Source organism: Mauremys mutica, chromosome 6 (assembly GCF_020497125.1).
Source record: "Mauremys mutica isolate MM-2020 ecotype Southern chromosome 6, ASM2049712v1, whole genome shotgun sequence".
Classification (NCBI taxonomy): domain Eukaryota; kingdom Metazoa; phylum Chordata; order Testudines; family Geoemydidae; genus Mauremys; species Mauremys mutica.
This window is the reverse complement of record NC_059077.1, coordinates 98,182,169-98,203,320: the sequence shown is the minus strand read 5'-3', so window position 1 is coordinate 98,203,320 and position 21,152 is coordinate 98,182,169. Positions and strand designations below refer to the sequence as shown.

The 21,152-nt window shown below is 40.6% G+C and overlaps 1 long non-coding RNA gene across 4 annotated transcripts in view; it reads left to right on the top strand.

The window, feature by feature from the left end:
• Positions 1-634: 634 nt before the first annotated feature.
• Positions 635-21,152, top strand: part of LOC123373019 — a 211,247-nt gene continuing 190,729 nt past the window's right edge. For 2 of the 4 annotated variants that reach the window (XR_006580523.1, XR_006580520.1), the window contains exons 1-2: positions 635-743; positions 6,912-7,012. This is a non-coding gene — a long non-coding RNA (uncharacterized LOC123373019). Of the gene's footprint in view, positions 744-6,911; positions 7,013-8,608; positions 8,674-21,152 lie in introns of all 4 variants that reach the window. The other 2 variants (XR_006580522.1, XR_006580521.1) reach the window with 2 other exon arrangements.

Sequence of the window (21,152 nt, the reverse complement as noted above, 5' to 3'; positions counted from 1 at the left end):
TCATATTTAACAAAACTAGGACACATTATTTATGTCCTTGGTTGTTCTAACAGCTCATTTTCATAAATAATGAGAAGTAAGGGGTATGTGCTTTAGGCTAATCTGCTGTATGGCTGATGTAATTTGTTCTGTAAAAAAAAACATTAACATTTACTGTCCTACACAGAGACTTGTGCGTGGTGAGATGTCCTAAATACCATCACCTATAAACTAGTCAAGCATGGCATATTTCTGTTTCTATGGTGACTTTTTGATTGCTTAAGACAAGTTTCACTGGCTATAGTACTGTATAAATAGAACTGAAGTCTGAGTAGCAAGATGGGAGGGCCACAGACTGTGTATAAAAGTTAAGTAATTGATCATTCACGTTTTCACTTGTGGGATGCTATATACAATTCAAAGATGTTTTCAGTGGGTGTCTCTTTATTTCCCTGTCTGGAGACTGTGTCAGTTATTCCTCTTGGGGAATTTCTGATTCTAGGCTGGTTGGATTTGGTGTGGCATTGAACTGAAAGTGCACTCTTATTAGCACCTGAAGTCTATTTTTAAACTGTAACCTCTATTTTGTAACTGTGACTCAAGTGTTCTCAGAATATTGTTCCCCTTTGTGACGCCGTTCCATTCCAGCAAAGGGGTTTGGATTGTCAGTACATATTGCAGTGTTTTATTTGCGCAACTACAGTAGTTCAGTTGTGTCATAAGTGTGGCTTTTGGGCCAAAGAGGACCCACATAATTCAACAAGGTGATTCTTTTCTGCCCTCATATTTGCTATAGAGATGTGACCCATTGAGACAACGATGATTTATTTGTTTTGACTCAAGTGGCCTGAAACATGGGCTCTTGGCAAGCTGCTTTGACTCTGCTGAAAAGTTCCCACCTCTGAACTTCAAAGTTTTGGGTTCATATGAGCTCATGTGCCAAAGAAACCTAAATCTAAAACTAATCATCCTCTGCTACCCACTCATCCATATCAGTGGAACAAGTCAGCTACTGGACCCTATTCAGCAGCCACAGCAGGATAAGGAAACACTGCTCTGCTCTCACTGCTGCTCCTTAAAAGCCCTCTGTCTTGCTCCATGGCTGATGTGTTACAGAATGTGTACTACGAGTCATTTGTAAGCATTGATAAGGAAACCTATTCTTACCTTGCTAACTAGAAGGCTGAAGATCATACAAAGAGTGGGTTTGGGTTAGCTAGCTATTTCCAAATCATTTTGGGAGATTGGAGTTATGAAAGCCCACTGTTTTTTTTTTCCACACAGAAGATACCCCTAGATAAGTGTGTGGGATCCTAGGGTCTCTTTGAGAGAGAGGTGGTCTCCTATCCCACCCTTTCCTTGTCTACATGGAGACTCAGTGCATTGCAACCTGGGGTGTAAATCTATAGCTCATTAGTATGCTGTACACTAAAATGGTGTGTGCACCCTGCTGCAGGACACTGAAAGTTCCATAGTGTGCTTGGATGTACTGCTTTTTCCATCTTCTCCAGTGTTCAGTGGTATAAAATCTGATGTAAAAATCTCATATAGCTCTAGGTAGAGCCACAGCTGGAGTTCATAAGAAGCACAACTTCAACAAAAATCACCATCCTCTTCATAGAATCATAGAATAGCAGGGTTGGGAGGGACCTCAGGTCCAACCCCCTGCTCAAAGCAGGACCAATCCCCAACTAAATCATCTGAGCCAGGGCTTTGTCAAGCCTGACCTTAAAAACTTCTAAGGAAGGAGATTCCACCACCTCCCTAGGTAACCCATTCCAGTGCTTCACCACCCTCCTAGTGAAAAAGTTTTTCCTAATATCCAACCTAAACCTCCCCCACTGCAACTTGAGACCATTGCTCCTTGTTCTGTCATCTGCTACCACTGAGAACAGTCTAGATCCATCCTCTTTGGAACCCCATTTCAGGTAGTTGAAAGCAGCTATCAAATCCCCCCCCACATTCTTCTCTTCTGCAGACTAAATAATCCCAGTTCCCTCAGCCTCTCCTCGTAAATCATGTGCTGCAGCCCTCTAATCATTTTTGTTACCCTCTGCCGGACTCTTTCCAATTTTTCCACATCCTTCTTGTAGTGTGGGGTCCAAAACTGGACACAGTACTCCATATGAGGCCTCACCAATGCCGAATAGAGGGGAATGATCACGTCCCTCGATCGGCTGGCAATACACCTACTTTACTTATACAGCCCAAAATGCCGTTAGCCTTCCTGGCAACAAGGGCACACTGTTGACTAATATCCAGCTTCTCGTCCACTGTAACTCCTAGGTCCTTTTCTGCAGAACTGCTGCCTAGCCACTCGGCCCCTAGTCTGTAGCAGTGCATGGGATTCTTCTGTCCTAAGTGCAGGACTCTGCACTTCTCCTTGTTGAACCTCATCAGATTTCTTTTGGCCCAATCCTCTAATTTGTCTAGGTCTGTCTGTGTCCTACCCCTACCCTCCAGCGTATCTACCACTCCTCCTTTAATAGTTTATTAAAAAATCTTCACATTTGCTAAGAGATGGGCAAGGCAACCTCTGTTTGCATGGAATAACAAATGAAAGTATTCCATATGCAATGTATAAAACCCTAGTGTCTTATTCTGATAGGTAAACTGAATTGTAACCTTCATGTTGTTTTTGCTATCTTAGTGACAGTCCTGAATTCAGGGCCGCCCAAAGGGGGGGCAAGTGGGACAATTTGCCCCGGGCCCTGCAGGGCTCCCATGAGAATATAGTATTCTATAATATTGCAACTTTTTTTTATGGAAGGGGCCCCCGAAATTGCTTTGCCCCAGGCCCCCTGAATCCTCTGGGCGGCCCTGCCTGAATTTGATAATGTATTACACTTTCACTGGAGTTCCAGTTGCGTATCTGATCACGTTGGGCTGTTTTAAAATGCCTGCTTCAGGTTTAGCAAAATATACCTATCAGGTTGGTCAGCTGAAGTTCAGTGAATTCATTTTGTCAAATATCTGTATCTCAAAACCTTGTTAATGACAGTTTTAATTAGGGTGTCTTCAGAGCCTGAGTGTGTATGAGCTCTCTGTCTAAATCTTTCAAGTGTGAGTTAATGCATGTTTCTCTGCATCTGCTTGCAATATTTTAACTTGCTGGCTTAACAGGTTTTAAGTATTGACACTGTGAGAAGCTTCGGTAGAAAGAATGAGAACTTAGACTTAGAAGAGCATAAATTCTGGCCTTTAGATGGCAGTGTATACCTGTTGAATATTACTTTTTACCGCCAGAGGGTGAATCTGCAAAGCAGAAACAATTTCTACAGTAAAACTCAACTGAGGTTGTCTTATAAAGCTAAAATAAAATGGAGATCTACAATCTTATCAGGGTTCCTCTATTGATATTTGGTTATGGAAAACAATGAAGTTGCTATGCAGAACATTAATATTCTTTTCAACACTTTAAAAAATATAATGTATAGACATGGACTCAAAGCAAAGGAGATCTTTTTAGCTTTGCTCTACTCCATTGTGCAGAGGTACTGCAAAGATTTCACAAAAGTTCATCTGACCTTTGTGTGCTGTAATAACTAGATGCCATGGCCAAATTTCATCCTGAGACACACACACTGTCTCATTGATTTCAGTGGGAGATAAGTGCATGTATTGGTGGGCAGAAATGGGGTTATTCAATGGCAGAAAGGTAGCCCTATGCCTGAACTTTCTTATGTTTGTCAGAATTTTGGGGGTTAATTTCTAAGTCAATGTTCCTGTTACTGATTAACGGGTAGTATATGTGTATATTGTCTGCTTGTAAAAAGGCATGTGGCATATTTTAAACAATGAAATTTTGTTGTATATTCATATCTCTGTGGGTTTATTAGTAGTTCCCAGATAAGGTAGAAAATTAGCAAGACAATAAAAATGGCTCAGTAATCAGGTAAGCTTGATATTTACATAGTGTGCGAGTCAAATTATGCTCTTAGTGCCTATACACTACAGTGTCTGGCACAATAAAGATATAGATACACCTGGAGAAACCCTGTAAAATTAGTGGAATAGCACATATGCACTTGAGAGCAGAATTTGTTTCAACATCTCCAAGAAAAAAAAGCATATTGATTTGTTCTGCTTAGAATAGCACGTCTTCTAAATAAGACTTAGCCTAAATAAGGTTAAGGATGATATTTTATCATAAACAAGTGTTTGATTCCTGTGAGGTGTGTGGGTTTTTTTTTTGTTTTTTTTTTAACATTATGCTTCCTCTTAGTGGTACAGAAGGGAATTACTATTTGTGCATATCACTTTTGCCAACCATTACATATTACTTGCAGGTCTACATATAATCCCAAAGAAATATCATAGCTCCTAAATTCATAAGTGTTTTAATGTACTCTCACACATCAGTAATTATTTAGTTGACATCAATTCATGTAAATTGGCCCAGGAATAATGGAAGCTAAATACATAATTCTTGAATGAAAATTGACTCAACTAATCTGGAAGAGCCATTAAAAGCCACCTTTTGTGCAAATATTTTATCCTGCACATAACTGGGTGTGTTTATATGCATACACGCTGATATACCTGTATATGTACTTGAGCTAATTTGTTTATTCATTTAGACCCTGCTCCTGTACACATTGATGTGAATGGCAAAGCTTCTGTTTGACGTCAATGATAAAGGGTTAGAGCCGTAAGTGCTCAGCTTGCTCCTGTCGAAGTCAATGGCAAGACTCTCATTGACTGTGATGGAAGCTGTGCTAAGCACTTGTGTGACTCAGGCCATTTATTTAGGCACCTGTGATTGAACATAGGACCCTAGCTTTAGGTATCTCTATTTGAAAATTTCAGGGAGGTAGTGTGGGCTAGGTAATGGAAGGGGAGTTGAATTTAGATGTTACTTCCAGCTCTACCACTGGCCTGCTGGGTGACCTTGGGGAAGTCACTCTCTGTGCCTCTCTTTCCCCTCTCACCTTTTGTCTGTCTTGTCTATTTATAGTGTAAGCTCTGTGATGAAGGGATCTCTACCCCCATCTATTTTTACAGTGCCCTACTGCAGTTGGGTCCTTTATGTGGTTAGAATCATAGAAATGTAGGGCGTTAAGAGACCATGAGAGATCATCTAGTCTGTCCCCCTGTGCTGGGGCAGGACCATATATACTAGACCATCCCTGAAGTAGACATTGAGAACAATTGATCACCATCCTCTTTGTAACAGCATTTAACATGTTTGAAGATTGTTATCAGGTCCTCCCTTCAGTCTTCTCTTGTCAAGACTAAACATGCCCTGTTTTAACCTTTCCTCAGAGGCCAGGTTTCTAAACCTTTTATTGTTTTTGAGTCTCCTCTGTGGACTTGCTCCAATTTGTCCACATCTTTCTTGGTGTGGCACCCAGAATTGGACAGAGAACTCCAGCTGAGTAGAGCAGAGCAGATACTTCCCGTGTCCTACGTAAAACACCCCTATTAATACAGAGTTTCTCAAACAGAGGTTGCCGCTTGTGTAGGGAAAGCCCCTGGCGGGCCGGGCCGGTGTGTTTACCTGCCCCGTCCGCAGGTCCGGCCAATCGCGGCTCCCACCCAGAGGAATCCAGGTTCAAACAGAATTCAAACTTTAAGTGTCCAGACAGTTGAGTTTTTATAAACATTATCTTTTGTCAGCACCTTTCTCTGCAAATCTAAACTTTTACTAGTTAGGAAATACCAATAATATTTTTATTTTACCAGTTAGTAAATATTTTTTGTGGATATGCTCTGACCCAGGTTTGAAACATAAAAGTTTCAAAATTATCATAAAAGGAATCATGAATATTAAGTGACTCCTCCCAGGTCCCTGAAAACTGAACTTGCAACAGAGCTCACATCTCATGTGATCTACAAAAATATAAACTTTATTTTAATATGGAGAAATGTTTTAAACTCAATTTACAATATAGGGTTTTAAAATATTACAGTATACATGCAGCTGTAAAAGAACAGCATTTAATATATCACAGAAAATGTTTTTTCTTTCATTTTGGCACTGTAACACTACATTCACATTATTGCCTCCTATTCAGCTATACCTGAATGGATATTATAGACTAGCATACATCTGCTTAACATCATCTGAAAACAAACAGCTGCTATTTGCAATTTTAAGCCTGAGAAGAACTGCTAAATTGAGAAGAGGCAACCTAAAGTGATAGGGCACTTTATTATGCAGAGAAATGCAGAATACAGTCTGACTCACCTACTATAATGTGGACCAAACTATGGTGTACTTATGGGATCTTATACACCTACTTCCCCAACATTGTATGTGCCACAATATGTTTGTTCTGAAAGCACACACTTCTCATGGTCACACAAACAAGTTTCGTCTATGTTTTGGAATATTGTGCCTGTCCCTGGAAGGTCGGCAGTCCATGTAAAGAAAAAAAGATATGCATATTTCATTTGTGTAATAGCTTGCCTTATTTTTCACAGGATATCTATTCTTTAGACAGAGAGAGCAAATGGAACAAGCAGCTATGTACCTGCAGTATCCATGAACTGGCAGGCAGTGCCCTTTTAACTGATAGCCCATGGGCCAGCAGGGTGGTGCTTTGATTAGGTACATGTATGTTTTGACTAAGTACATATTGGCTTTCTGGGAATCATTTTGTGTACTTTTAAGGATAAATGTGCCTGGACTAGAAATGTGCAATCACATCCATGTACTTATGTCGCTTTTGCTTTAAATGTAAAAATTATTCAGAACATCTGAATGTGCTTTGTTACACAAACATATACAAGGAAATAAAACATTGCTGCAGAAAGAGTCCTTAACGATGCTCCATAATGAAACATTTGAATTTTGTTTAAGTTCAGTTTTATGTTGATCATTCCCGAAGGAAAGCAAGAACAAAGGTAGGTATATTTGTTACATCTGTGCATCTCTTACCAAGCCAGCTATTTGCTGATGTAAGTGCTATCAATTTTGACTCTTACAGTGATCAAAGCCAAATGAAAAACCAGTGCAATATGAGGAAGAGGAGTTTCATATTCTGCAACAGTTTCATTAGAGTTTGAGAGACTTTCAGAAAAGTGCAAGGTAGGTGCATTCAGTGAGGCCTCAGTTTAGCAAAAGCACTGTAGCACATGAGTAATTCCAATGAAATGGATAGGACTATTCATTTGCTTACCTTTAAGCACACATTTAAGTGATTTGCCCTTGTTACTATACAGAGGGCTTACCTCTTCCCGCCTCCCAAAAACATTTAGCGAGGTGTTTCATTTGCAAAGAGTGAAGCTGAATGCAGACTAAGTTAAACAAGTGGAACTTTATTAAACTCTGTGCACTGCTCTGTTGATATGGCTGAGTTGCTTTTAGCCTAACTCCCTATGTTCCCTGTTTTCCTGGTGTCCTTTCAATAATAGTTCCTCCAGGGACCATGGACCCTCTGATTCCCATTCCATTGATCATGTTACACTTGGGAAAGGAATTTAGGGTGAGGATTGCATAAGCATTGTGCTTTTGATTACAAAAGAAAGTTTCTTTGGTGAATAGTTCTTTGGTGAATAGTACTTTTCACCTTTTAGTTACTTTGTTGCAAATAGAGATATGATTTACCTACAAGTCTCATTCATTTGTACCTTGTACACATTTTTATAGTATATGAAGAACTTTATCATTGAAGATAAAGAAAGAGAAATTATTCTCATTCATTGAAGTAGTAAGGCTAGAAAAAAGATGGATGTAAATTGAGACCAGAAATCTTGAGCTTAAATTATTTTCCCACTCAGATTTAAGAGAATCTTATCTCCTGAGAGAAGTAAAATCAAAATCACTTGTCCTTCTGATCGCTACCTGAGAAACATCTAGGTACTGGAGAAGGACTAGAAGTAGGACGTGATCCTGCAATTGGAAGAAGTGTGAGTTCTGGACATAAGAGTGCTTTCAGGATCAAGTCTTATATTGAGTTCTTTCGAAAAAGAAACAAATAAATAAAAACCCAAACAAAGCTTAAGAACAAAGTCTGTTGCCAAGACCAAAAAAAGGGCTAGTGATTTTGGGGGTCTCCATTTTTTTGGACTCCTATCTTTTGGCAGGTGGTTAACTTCACAACTCCTGCTGAACTCCTCTGAATTGTGGGTGCTCACTGAAAATTAGGCCCAAGGTCTCAGTTTGGACACTCAAAAAAGGAGGCACTCAGTTAGCAGACACCTTTGAAAATATACAATGAATTATGTTCATCCTTCCAAGGTCAGCTCTAATGTTAATTCCAGTCTTGCAAGGTGCTGAGTGCCCTGAACTTTCATTCACTTCTAGATGAGGTATATTGCTTTCTATCTCCCCCCGCCTCTCTTCTGTGGAGTTATAATTAGATGTGAAAAAAACTGCTCATCTGTGTGGTATTTGAGTACTATAAAGCCAACATATACTCCTTCGTTGGGTCAGAGGGAGTGCTCTCCATCTTACCGGATAGAGCCTAGCTCGTTGATTGTGTCTCTGGATGATATGGAAGGTGTTTGGTGAAAGAAGTGTATGTTTGCAACAGATCCTCTTTTTGTTTGTTTTTGGTTTTTATTTTTAAAGCACACATCAGTACAGAGTACATGTGCTAACCTTGTCATGTGCTTGATTATCTCAGCTGCTAGGTCAATGAAAGCATAAAGCTTTCTCTCATTCCATAATCCTTCATTTCAGTAGCATTCTGCTGATGGTCATTTCGAGAATTCTCCAAAAGACAGTTGCAAATCATTTGAAAAAAGGTGAGGCAAGGTAAAATGTGTGTATGTGTTTTTAAGAGATTATCTCTATGAAAATGTGCTCTTTCTGCCAACATTGTACTGTATTTACACAGAAACTATTCAGGCACATGTATTTTCAAAGAAGTTGCAATTTCCTCTCAGATTTTTTGCAGATCCTTTCTAACAGCTGTAGACAGAAATCCAGCTACTCCTGCAATGAATGACCTTCAGTCTTTGGAACCTGGATAGTAAACAAACATTTATACTACTGAGAAACCTTGCCACAGACATAACATTAACATTACTATGCATTACCCTCCTGTGACAGTTTATTAGAAACTAATGCTATTTCTACACAACAATTATGAGTTATTGAAAACTGAAACATTTTTTTTATTATCAAGTCAATCCTTGTAGGAACTTTAAGAGTTTGAAATGATAATGATCTATGTCAACAATACAGATTACTTCAGGTAGAAATTGACAAAACATTGTTTTCATTTTTGTGTGAACGTTTTGTTTCGACAATGTTTGTTTTACCTTTTAGGTCACTAGTTTCCATAAATTCCTTATGTCTTAGTAACATAGAGGATATTTTTAAACATAACTCTTACATTGGAGTGTACATTAAATATTTGCTCAGCTGATTAAAACAGTTCTACATTTATTTAATCTTTGAAGAGTAAACAGTTTATTGAGAACTGAAATGTCTTTTCATACACACACACACACACATACACACACACACACACACACACACGTACGTACGTCTAGGTCTCATTAGAAGAGCCTCTGTTAGGAGGTTGCTCTAACAAGGCTACCAAGTATTAAAGATCCTCAGACAAGTACTTTTCATAAGTACTTCAATCCTAGTACTATAGTTAGTAGATGGCACTAATGGTGCGACAGTAGAAGTGGTGGTAGGGCCTTTTGGAAGGAAAATATTGTACTAATCTTTCAGCTAATTTGAAATATATCTTACACACAGGAAAAAAGTCTTGTGCTAATAACAGCTCAGATTTAGTCTCAACAGTAGCAGTCAGTGCCCTTTGCTTTGTAACTTTAAGCTAGTAGTATTTTGACTGGAGAGAAACAGAAAAAACCTCTAGATTATTTTTAATAGCAAGTGCAGAGTTACTAATGATGTAAAGCTTAAATACTTATTTTGTTGTGTATATATAAACTGACAGTTTTGAGGGAAACTTTCCCCTCCAGATGTTACTTTTTAATAAAGAAAGGGGACTGTGTTGAAGGAAGGTGGGTGAATGGGGAAGGATCGCCTTTTGTCATGGTTTTAGTTGAGTGGGAGACATGTTTGACTTAAAGTGCCCTCCCTACACACAGGCACATCATACATCATTTGAAAAGTTATGATGTCTACTTTAAGATGAGGTATGATGTTGAGCTGTCAAGTGGTGCCATTAGCACAGAAACGGAGATAAACAATGACACCATGAACACATTAAAATGACCATTTTGAAATATCTGCATTCATTTCTGTTGGTTTAATGCTCTATGTATTATTTCAAGACATAAAATTGGATTTCTTTATGACCTCAAAGCATCACAGCAACAATCTAAAGGGTAAAAAAAAAATCTAATAGTAAATTTGTACAGCTATCATTGAAATGTAATAGCACTGGTTGACATTTCTAGTCAGCATCGTTGTCTTGTTCATCATTATGATCTCTGTGTTACTGCTGTCTTCGTTGCCTTGGCAAATGCACAGTTCTGTGCAGGGAAGAGTGTTCTGGCTACTGACACAGTTGATTGTGACCTCTACTAATACTGACACAAATAATGTCTTGCCAAAACTCAAATACCATTGGGCCTTTAGCAAAAACAGGAAGTAGTTCATCCTAACCCCTAATATTTTTCTATCTGTATGGCAATGTTGATCCAAAATCTGATCCAAAATTCTCTTCAAAACTGTCCTTGTGTGGTGGAAGTTTGGCCAATGATTTGTCCTTTTTTGATGGCTAGATTGAGACACAAGCAATTCAGGTCTCTGTGGGTCTCCTTTTCTTTCTCACTGTGGTCATACTGTTCTGCCACCAACTTCTTTGCTGCAGAAATTGCGGTTTGTTGGTCACTCTCTCTCTCCCAATTTGGCAAGATCTCTGAAGTGGTAAGCTCCCTTTGTTGTGACAACATTAAACACAGAATTTTTCCCACTACCAAATAGGGATGACACAGAGTCACATTCTGTGAATGTGTGTTCAGCAGGTAGTATGTTGTAGAAGTATTTACAGAGAAATTTTACAAGTGACTTCTTGTTGGAAGAAATGTTTACTATGGAGGCACAAGGCATCCACCAATCACCTGGTATTTCTTGCCTCCAACTTTAGACACTGTCTGGCACTCTCTGAAGTTTTCACAGAGTTACTGTTGTCATACCATTCAAAGACTTTGTTTACAGAATTAGTATTGTCAAATCCTTTTAGGATCTGTGCCAGGTGCTGAGCACCCTATTGGTCAAATGTGTGGGGTTTGCCTTCTTCCATAATTTGTATGACAGCCATGGCATTTCTGATGTACACTGTGGTTTCTTTGTTGCTGTTCTTAGCTCGTAGATTCTTTCACCTTGAGCTTCAAGCTGATGTACTAATTCAGCTGTGTCTGTTCTCGTTGTTCCATCAACATGGAAGAGGGACATAGGCACAGGTCTGTATTTGGTTAATAAGAACAGTTGCCATTGAAACATCATCTCTGCATCTTGTTAAGGACAGATCTCTGTGGAAAACAATTTCTGGACTAATAGCTGCTGTGATCGTCCCTCCATTGTCAGACTTAAATTTGGTCTAATTGGTCATGTCAGCAAATATTTTGATGCCAGATTTATTGACTGGGATGGAGAAGCTGTGTCCCATCAGAATCAAGGACACCTCTCTCAGATCTCTCCATTTGTTCATCCCCAAAATCTGCTATAGTAAGTAGACTCTTGTACATCTGATGTTATCTGCATTCCAGTAGATAAGTTGATAAGCATCTCTGGGTGTGATTCAGGGTCCAGTGGGTTTACCAACCATGTCATCAACAGTATGATAAGAGCTGTAACTCACTTTTCATCACTCTTCAGTACAAAGACAAGGAACTTGTTTGTGGACTTCATATTTGCTATTTCTTGTTAGGGCATTTCTTTCTCTCATAGCATTTGCATATTCATAATATAATGCTGTGTATTGTCATCTCTAACACTAATACTGACCTGTGCATAAGTGTCACAAGTAATATAAGGGGCCTACTGTCAATTGAATGTAGGCCCCGCCCCTGACCTTTCATCCCCCACCCACCTGTCACCCTAAGACCTGCCCCCTGGGGTATTATGTCTGGGGTCAAGATGGACACATGACAGGAAGCAAAGAGTGTTGTGTGATCCCTCTAAGAACTCTACCCGCTGCCCTCTACTAATCAGGATGGATTTCAGCCACAGAGGACCTCCCTGAGAGCGGATTTGAGCAATCGGGGGGAGTTCCAGAGTGGAGTGACCTGCCCAGAAGAGGGTCATGTGACCCCTTTCAGAGCTCCCCCCCTACGCCCTCTACCAATCAGAGTGCAGCACCACTCCTGGAAGTTCCAGCACTGTGTGTAAGAGGTCATTTCATTCCAAGAACTTGTGTTTTAGAAATCAGGGAAATGCTGAGCGGAAACATGGACTCCTTCACCACCCCTGGACTTTTCTTTAGCTCTGAGGGTCTTTGACCACCCGTGAAGGAAGCGCTATATCAGCAATAATTCCGAGGAGGAGGAGGGAGCAGCCATGGGCAGCCCTTTGGCTCAGCAGTTGATGAATATGCTGGAACCCGATCCTGAAACCCAAGCATTCTTGAAGCAGCCCAACGAGCATGATGGCCTCTCATTGTCCACCCACTATGGAGGAAGGTGACCATGGCTCATGGGAGTCACTGGTAGACAAGGTGAACGGAAAAGATGTCACTCAGGTAAATGAATGATTAAGAAATGACGGTCAAGGATGGGGTGTAATGGGGTTAGGAACCAACCTGGGGTTGCGTAAATCTAAAAACAAGCAGTGGGGGGCTTACACTGTTTCTTTTCTGAAAATCTCTTGACAGCTTGATGATGCCTTTCTAAAGGCTTTTGAGAACTTGCACATAGATTTACTTCCACAGGGATACCAATCTTGCATCAGCTGCTTTTGCTTGTGACTGAGAGACAGATCGCAAGAGGAAAATCCAAAAAAGGACAAAATGGAAGAATGAACCTCTCATAGTCCCTAATGGTAGGGGTTATGGCGTCCATTTTCACAGGCGATTGTAAAAGGGCATGTTAAACCAGGCAATTAATAAAACTTTAAATTTGTCAATATGAATATGCCCCCTCCATACTTGTGTTAGTAAAAGACAGTATAAGTAACAGTCATGTCTACGCAGATGACTCTGTTAAAGAAAATATATTATACCCCAGGGGAAGTTGGGAGCTTTGGCAGGGTGAACCCTCTTGGCTTTCAGGCCACAATACTTACGCTTTACACAGACCTGCTCGAATACATTTTAAAAGAAACAAGACCATTGTTTCAGATGTAGATGCACAATGGCAGGCAGATTTAGTGGATATGCACTAGTTCTCCAAACACAACAGTGGTTTTACTGTACATCTTAACCGTGATAGATGTTCTATCTAAATATGCCTGGGCCTTAGGCTTAAAAGACAAGATGGGTGGTGAGGTATCCAAGACCTTTAAAGCTATTTTCAGCAAAGGTCATGTGTATCAAAAATTACAAACCGATCGGGGGGAAGAATTTTTAAACCAGCCTTGAAGCAGATTGTTAAAGTGGCATGGCGTTCACCATTTTGTTACTAATAATGAAGTCAAATCAGGGGTTGTGGAGTGATTTAACAGAACTTTTAAAACTATCATGTGGAGATATTTTACAGCCCATAACACCTTTCGCTACATCGACATGTTACCTGACTTCATAAAGAGTTACAACCACAGGATACCCTGAAGCCTCTTGTTTCTGGCAGAGGTGTAATTTTATGTACTCTGAAAAGAGTTTGTCATATTTTTCTTCAAAATGCCAGATTTCATAGATTTTAGCCACCACATACCCCTTCGATATGGTCACTTTCACTTCCACTGTACACCGAGTTCCCAGGATGGCCCTCTCCTCATCAGCATAGGTGCACGTCTCCCGCTGCTTGGTTTCCACACAGGTTTGGTATAGCGGAAACATAAGTTTGCCACCCACTCTGATGGGTAACAATGGGAATAAGAGGTCATGGGGGGGGTACACTTTAACTTTAGCAATTCCAAAATAATTTGCGAGGGGTCCAAATTTGTCATGAACTATATCGGGGTGTCCGATAGGGTATTCTTTAGTTTTGTTTATGAAAGGGTACAGGCTGGTAAAATCATAAGAGTGGATTTCTTCACCAGGGTTAAGTTTGTAATATAGGCGGATAGCATTAGTCCTCCATGCAAATAGAGCATCTCTAGGCACCAGAGACTGAGGCAGATGGGCTTTGTTTAAGAAATCTGCAAGCTCCCTGTCTGTTTTTATCATCACCTCCCACTCGTGCTCCCAGAGGGTCCTCACTACATAACCAAGTCTTTTCAGAGAGTCGGTCTTGAGCTGCATCTTGTAATAAAGAAACCCAAACGTTGTCCCTGTCATAGGGTTCTGTGCTTTTCCACAATAACAGGTGACACAGTCATGGAAAAACACCCATTAAACTCAAAATCTGTGCATAGCCCTTCAACAATGGAGTAACCGTCTAGAAAGTAGGGGCCTACCTGTAATTCCCCACCCTGTAAAGCATGCCGTATTTGTATATTTTCTTTTTGAGTGGGATACAGTAGCCACTGAACAGAGGGGATTGAATATCTATTTTTCTGCTTGTGATAGTTGTCTGGAGGGAGCCTACTGTGTTAGGCTGCAAAAAAATAACCCTGTAAATAGCCATGCAGACAGATGCCATCGTTATGTACCGGAAAGGATCTATACACAATTTTACCTTTGTGAATTTACCAGGGCCTCTCTACAATATCTCCCATCTGTCATTTTCATGCTCTCTTCTCTGTACAGGATACAGGCCTGTCTCAAAACTTTGACATCCTGCTGACAATAATATGCAAGCTGTTTCTGCAAGTCAAATGTCTCATATATGTGGTCCTGATACCAGTCAAGAAATTCTGCTTTCTTCCTGGGCATCATGCTGTCTATGTCATAATGCTCCACCGCAGGCACAGGCCCCACGTAATTTTGGTTTTCTAAAGTGTTACAAAAAAAATGTGGGAAATACCCTTTGCAACCTTCAAACCCCATCGGCTGCAGGCATTTGCTAAGCTCAGAGGTGAAAGTAAGCTGGTACGGTCCTGCAGCGGCCGGAGCCCTGGGCCCTTTAAATCACCTCCCGAGCCCCGCTGCTGGAGCCCTGGGGTAGCTCAAGATTGACAAAATGAAATTCCTAACAATACACCAAACCCCCAAATCTAGGTAATTCTCATTGCCAACTTCTCACTCACTTCATATACACTGTTGGGGGTCTGCATCTGCATTTTCGGGGTTCCTCTATGGGACCATCAGCTGCGTCTTCTATGTCAGACGCTATTTGAGAGTCAGACTCCAAGGGCCCACTGAGGATCATCAGGCGTAGACAGGGACCCATCTAGAGTGCCTTCTGGGGAATTTTCTAAATCAGACTCTGTGGGAGAGTCACTACCACCACCCTGGAGGTTAGATTCCGCCTCCCCATTCTCAGACACACCAGTTTGAGAGCCTCCAATAGGGGGAATCTCTTTCTGTTTTTTTTCTCCACCTCTTTAGCCTTTTTTAAATTTTTACAGCGATCCCTGGCCCATAACTTTTGGGCAGCCGTCTGTTTATCCCCCAAATGCTGTCTTCCTTCCCCCCCCACCCACCCCCCGCCGCCTTGTTTATGCTTTAGCTGATGTATACCTTTGAGGATGCTCCTTTTACCTGGGTCCCTTTCCACGACTAGTCATGCCTGCGCAGAGCCACGCTCTGGAAAAATTGAAGTATTTCAAGCACCCACAAGAGCTTATGCATTTTTGATGTACTTTCCAGTCCTCCTTTCTTTTAGAACCCCTGAGGATACGGCGTCCATCAGCTTTCTGAATGAAGCGTCATATTTTTCCCAAATCTTTTTAGAACACTGAAGAGCTGTGCTGAGCTTATTGTGTTGGGAGAATGGTTCGTAATAATTTTCAGATACTTCATAAGGAGATACTCCAGCATCGCAGGAGCTTTCAGTCCTTGTTTTTTTAATTCACAACCCCTAAATGTGTGTTTTCATTCACATTCACAGCCCCTAAAGCACATGCTCCGGGTTTGTGAATGTGTATGTTTTCACTCACAGTTTTCTCAGGGTTTGGTGTGGTGTTGACCGCTGAGAAACTAGAGTTGTGTTTGTGTAGTTGCTTTTTACCAGAATCTTTTGTTTAGTTCTTGGTTTTGACATATACAAACTTTGGACTGCCCTGATGCTTCGTCTGCGCTCTTGTGCTGTTTTGTGTTGGCGTTGTTAAAGGTCTCAGAGCAGATTTTTGGCTCTTCAGAGGTTCTGGTGGAGGTGTCTCTGTAGGTCTGACTCCGGCATTGTCAGGAAAGCTGCCCATGTCCGATTAAGAAAAACAGAGATGTTTCAATTTAGCATCAAAGAAACATTTTACAAAACTTAAGTTTACCATCTTTCTCACCCATGCCTATGTATTTGCTTAAAATACAAAACCTCATAAAATAACCAAACCGATAAGCAAAATATATTTACTGGGCTTCATCCATCCATCAGCCGTTGATGCTGGTGAATTTTCCTTTTCAGCTGTCTCTTTCTTTTCTTTTTCTTTTGAGCTTGTTTACCCTCTGGTCTAAGGATCTCTCATGTTTTGACCATACTGTGGAGCAGATGACTTTATCATTATAAAACACATGAAAACTGTCTTATAAACTTAAAAAATAAAATTCTCATTAGGGTGTTTTTCTATTTAAAAAGTCATAGCTTTAAAACAAAAGAATCCATTTCAGGCTGTATAACAAACTCAGGTTTTGGTTTATTTCTACCACTAGTGTTTCTCTAAAACCTGGACATTTTTAATTCAAGCTCATGTTTCCACCATACACCCAAAAACAAAGTGTGCAACAAAATACTTTTTAAATCCCCTACCATAATTGTTTTGCATAGGCCCCCTGAATCACCAACAACAATTTAAACATGAAACTAATTTTAAAACAACTAATTTTAAAAGCACACATCACATTCTGCAGAGTTGAAAAAAAACAACCATTAGTTTGAAACACACCAAACCAACAGTTTGCAACCATATATTTTTAAAAAACCCATACCTATGTCTTGCACAGACCCCCGACTCCCCATTTAAACATTAAAACTAATTTTAAAACATTTTAAAACACACACACACTTTTAGAAGCCATTTGCAGAAAGTAACCTTCCACAACAGGGTAAAGGGATGCTGGCACATGATTATTCTGTTTTCCCCCAAGTGTATTTGGGCCTTTGGATTAAAGAACAAGCAACATTTTTAGTTAGTATTATTCTCCAACTGCATCAAATCCCTGTGCAATCTGTGATATACCTGGTGTTTTTTAATTTAACAGTATTAAGCACAACTATAGTTAAAAAATTACCTGGCTCTGGTGAAAAGCAGCTTGAAGTTGCTGTTTCCGTGTTACACACTGCAGTAAAGAGAGGTGCCATACTTAGGCTGTGTCTACACTGCCACTTTCAGTGCTAAAACTTTTGTCGTTCGAGGTGTGAAAAACACCCCCCTGAGCGACAAAAGTTTTAGTGCTGAAAAGCACCAGTATAGACAGCACTTTATCACCAGGAGCCACGCTCCTGGCAATAAAGCTACCACCTCTCATTAGGGGTGGGTTTTTTTATCACTGGGCGAGCTCTCCCCAGCAATGAAGCGTGTCTACACTGCCCATGTCACAGCGCTGCCGCGGCTGCGCTGTAACGTGGGTAGTGTAGACATATCCTTAGTAAGGACAGCATGGACAAAGAGTGACATTATATAAATATGTTTTCAGAGCTAAAACAAACAACATATCTCGTCTTGTGCTAAATTTTCTTGGTTTAGGCACAGACATTGCATAGCATAACTTATGGCAATAACAGTGTTTAATAAGTTTTCCAAACACAGTTCAGCGCACAGGTCCCGGAGCTTGCAGTTTATATCTTCCAAAGTCCAACTCACACAGTCATGGTGCCATTGGGCTGGCGCGTCTATGACACAGCCCTCACAATCTTTGAAAAGCTTTTCCCTAAGGCAGTGATTAAGGACAGCATAAACAGCAACACGTACAATAGAATGCAAAATGTAGCACTGGTTCAGTTAGTTCCATGCCAAGCCACCTCCTTAAATTCCTATAGCTGTCATCCTCATTGTCCTTGTCAACGACTTCCACCGGCTTTGAGCAAAAACAAGGCAGGCCCAGTTTGTCTTTGTTGTCTGATGCAATGCTGTTCAGGGCCTCTGGGTCCTCTAGAAAGACATCAAGAGATTTTTCAGAAAAGAAACATTGTAAGTCCTCACTGCTTGTTTTTAGATTTATGCAACTCTGGGTCAGTTCCTAATTCCATTACACCCAATCCTTGACCATCACTTCTTAATCGTTCATTTACCTGAGCAACATCTTTTCCGTTCACCTTGTCCACCAGTGACTCCCATGAGCCTCAGTTGCCTTCCTCCTCTGGGGGGGTGGACAACGAGAGGCCATCATGCTTGTCAGTCTTCCTCATGAGCAGTTGGGTTTCGGGGTCAGGTTCCAGCATATCCATCAACAGCTAGGCCAAAGGGCTCCCCATGGCTGCTCCCTCCTCTTCCTCGGAACTGTCGCTCATGTAGCATTTTCTCCTGGGTAGTCAAAGGTCCTCGGAGCTAAAACAAAGTCGGAAGTTGTCACGGTGTTGGTGAATGAGTGCATGTTTCCTCTCAGCATTTCCATGATTTCTTAAACATGTACTTGGAACAAAATGGCCTCTTCCACACAGTGCCAGGATTTCTGGGGGCGGTGATGTGCTCCAATTGGTAGAGGGCAGTAGGGGGAGTTTTTAGAGGGATCACATGACCCACTTCCAGACAGATCACCCCGCCACAGAACTCCCCCCGATTAGTCAAATCCCCTCTTGGGGTGGTCCTTTATGGCTGAGGACTATCCTGATTGGTAGATGGTGCCAGGAGGAGTTCTTAGAGGGTCACATGATACCCTTGCTTCCGGTCATGTGTCCGTCTTGTTCCCAGAAGTAATACCCACCGGGGGCGGGTCTGAGGGTGAAAGGTGGGCAGAGCATAATAGGTATGAGGGAGGGGGCTGCGTTTGATTTAAGGTAGCCCCCGTATACTACTGTTGTAATTAAAAAGCTTTCTAGTATATTTCTAGTTTCTAGCCTATTTCAAAGGCTAGTTCTGCATGCACAGGCAATTACAAATTAAACCTTCTATAAGGCAGACTAGATGCTACAAAAGCTTACAAATGGAGAAGCATTACATTTAGAATTCACAGTCTAAACCTTTTATTTGAGCCAAACTTCTTATTTCTGGGGCTTTCTTTTTATGAGAAAACCATAAAAGGGTCAGACTGGTCTTGGTTTTTCAATATGGCCAACAAATTGAAAAATGATCAATTATTCAACTATTAGTTCAGCTTTACTTCAGATTATGCCTTCAGTAACACCCATTCGACTCTCTGCTTTCAGTGGGTTGCACAGGTATCAGTCATTGGAATTCAGCGTACAATCTGCTGCTGAAGTACATGATGGAATGCAGTACAGCTCATTCTCTCTTAGATGTATGGGCTAAAAGGAATAAAAAGGAGTAAAAACTTACTTTTGTCACTAAAGTCAGCAGACATGACCCTGAATATTTACAAGGACCAGATCTGATGAACAAGATGTCATTTTTGCAAAGTCATAGTTCAAAGTACACTTTAAAACAGGGACCATAGTACTCCTCACAGCTCTTTAATGAATGACTCATCATAATCCTTTGTTACCTAGGTAATCCTTATTATATTACTGTAAGGAATAATATGGCACAGAGAGGTTAAGGGGCCTGTTCAAGGTTACAAGGTAAATCAGGGAAAGAACTGAGAATAGAGCTACCCAGAACTCTAGCACCCAGGTATATACACAACTTTTAGAACAAACCTAACCTTGGACATAAGGGAACTACATTTTATTCATGCTTTTTAATGCATCATGAAGGTATAAAAATAAATCCTTGCTTCTCTCCTCACCTCAAAATAATCTAAGGGCTAGGTCCTGCTCACTTTGAAGTTGGTTAATTTTTTTGCCATTGATTTTGATGAGAGCAAGTTTGGGCCCCAAAAAAGTCTGGGATTGAAATGTACACAAATGTCAACAATCCCAGTATTCTGTAAACACTAAAAGGAGGTGATGTACAATCTAAATCAGAACAGGAGTTCCCCTGTGTGTCCTGAGTTATGCAGCCCTGCACATGTGAAATAATAGTTTAGTTGAAGAGTGTTTTGATACATTTGATAATTTAACTTTCCATTAATGTCATTCAGACTTTATTTTTTAGTTTTCAATTATATATGATGAAACAGTTTGTATTAATAATGCTTTCAGTGCCCACATCTTCAGAGTTGGCCATCTGCCCTTATCAGATTTCTTACCCTTTGATGCTAGGATTATTTTTTTAGCCAGGCTCAGTGCAGTATGGAGGTGGAGCTGTAATACGCAATAAAAGAGCTAAAACACCATGTAAAATATTTTATGGTATTTGATATATTTAAATCTGACTTTAGTTATGTGCTTCTTTATTCCACCCGGCCTAACCTCTGCTCCATACATGTTCATAACTTCTGTTGGAATTAATGGGAGCTATTTGCAGGTACAGAGCTATCGTTATTATCTGTAACACAGAAACATCCACAAGTTCCATCTTAGATTGGAGCCCTATTGTTCTAGGTGCTGTACACGTAAAAGAAAGTCCCTCCTCTGAAGAGCCTTCAGTCTAATATACAAGACAGACAAAGGGTGAGAGAATGGAAGTTTTGTTATCTCTATTAAATGGATTGAAAATTGAGGCACAGGGAGATTGAGTTCTCCAAATGTCACGCAGAAAGTCTATGGCATAACTGGGAGTTTAACCCAGATCTCCTGAGTGCCAGACCTGTGCATTAGCCACAAGACCAAATTTCTTCTCCTAGAGCTCTTGAGCTTGATATTTCAGAAGAGCTGAGTACCAACAACTCCAGTTTAGTCAATGGGTGCTCAGTAACTGAAAAGTCCCCCAATCCCCTAACTGGCAGGCTCTTGGGCATCACCTGCTGACTAAGATGCTTCACATTGATTCAGGGTTCTGTACATGTGAAATATTGTAGGATGGTCATTTCCCTAAGCAAAAGTTTAGTGATTTCAAGGACCACTGATTAATTATATCCAAGACCTCTGCATTGCAGTCATCTGAAAAGTGTGGTGAACTCGCACAGCAATTTGTAGTGTACCATAAGTCCTGCAAAAGTTAAGCT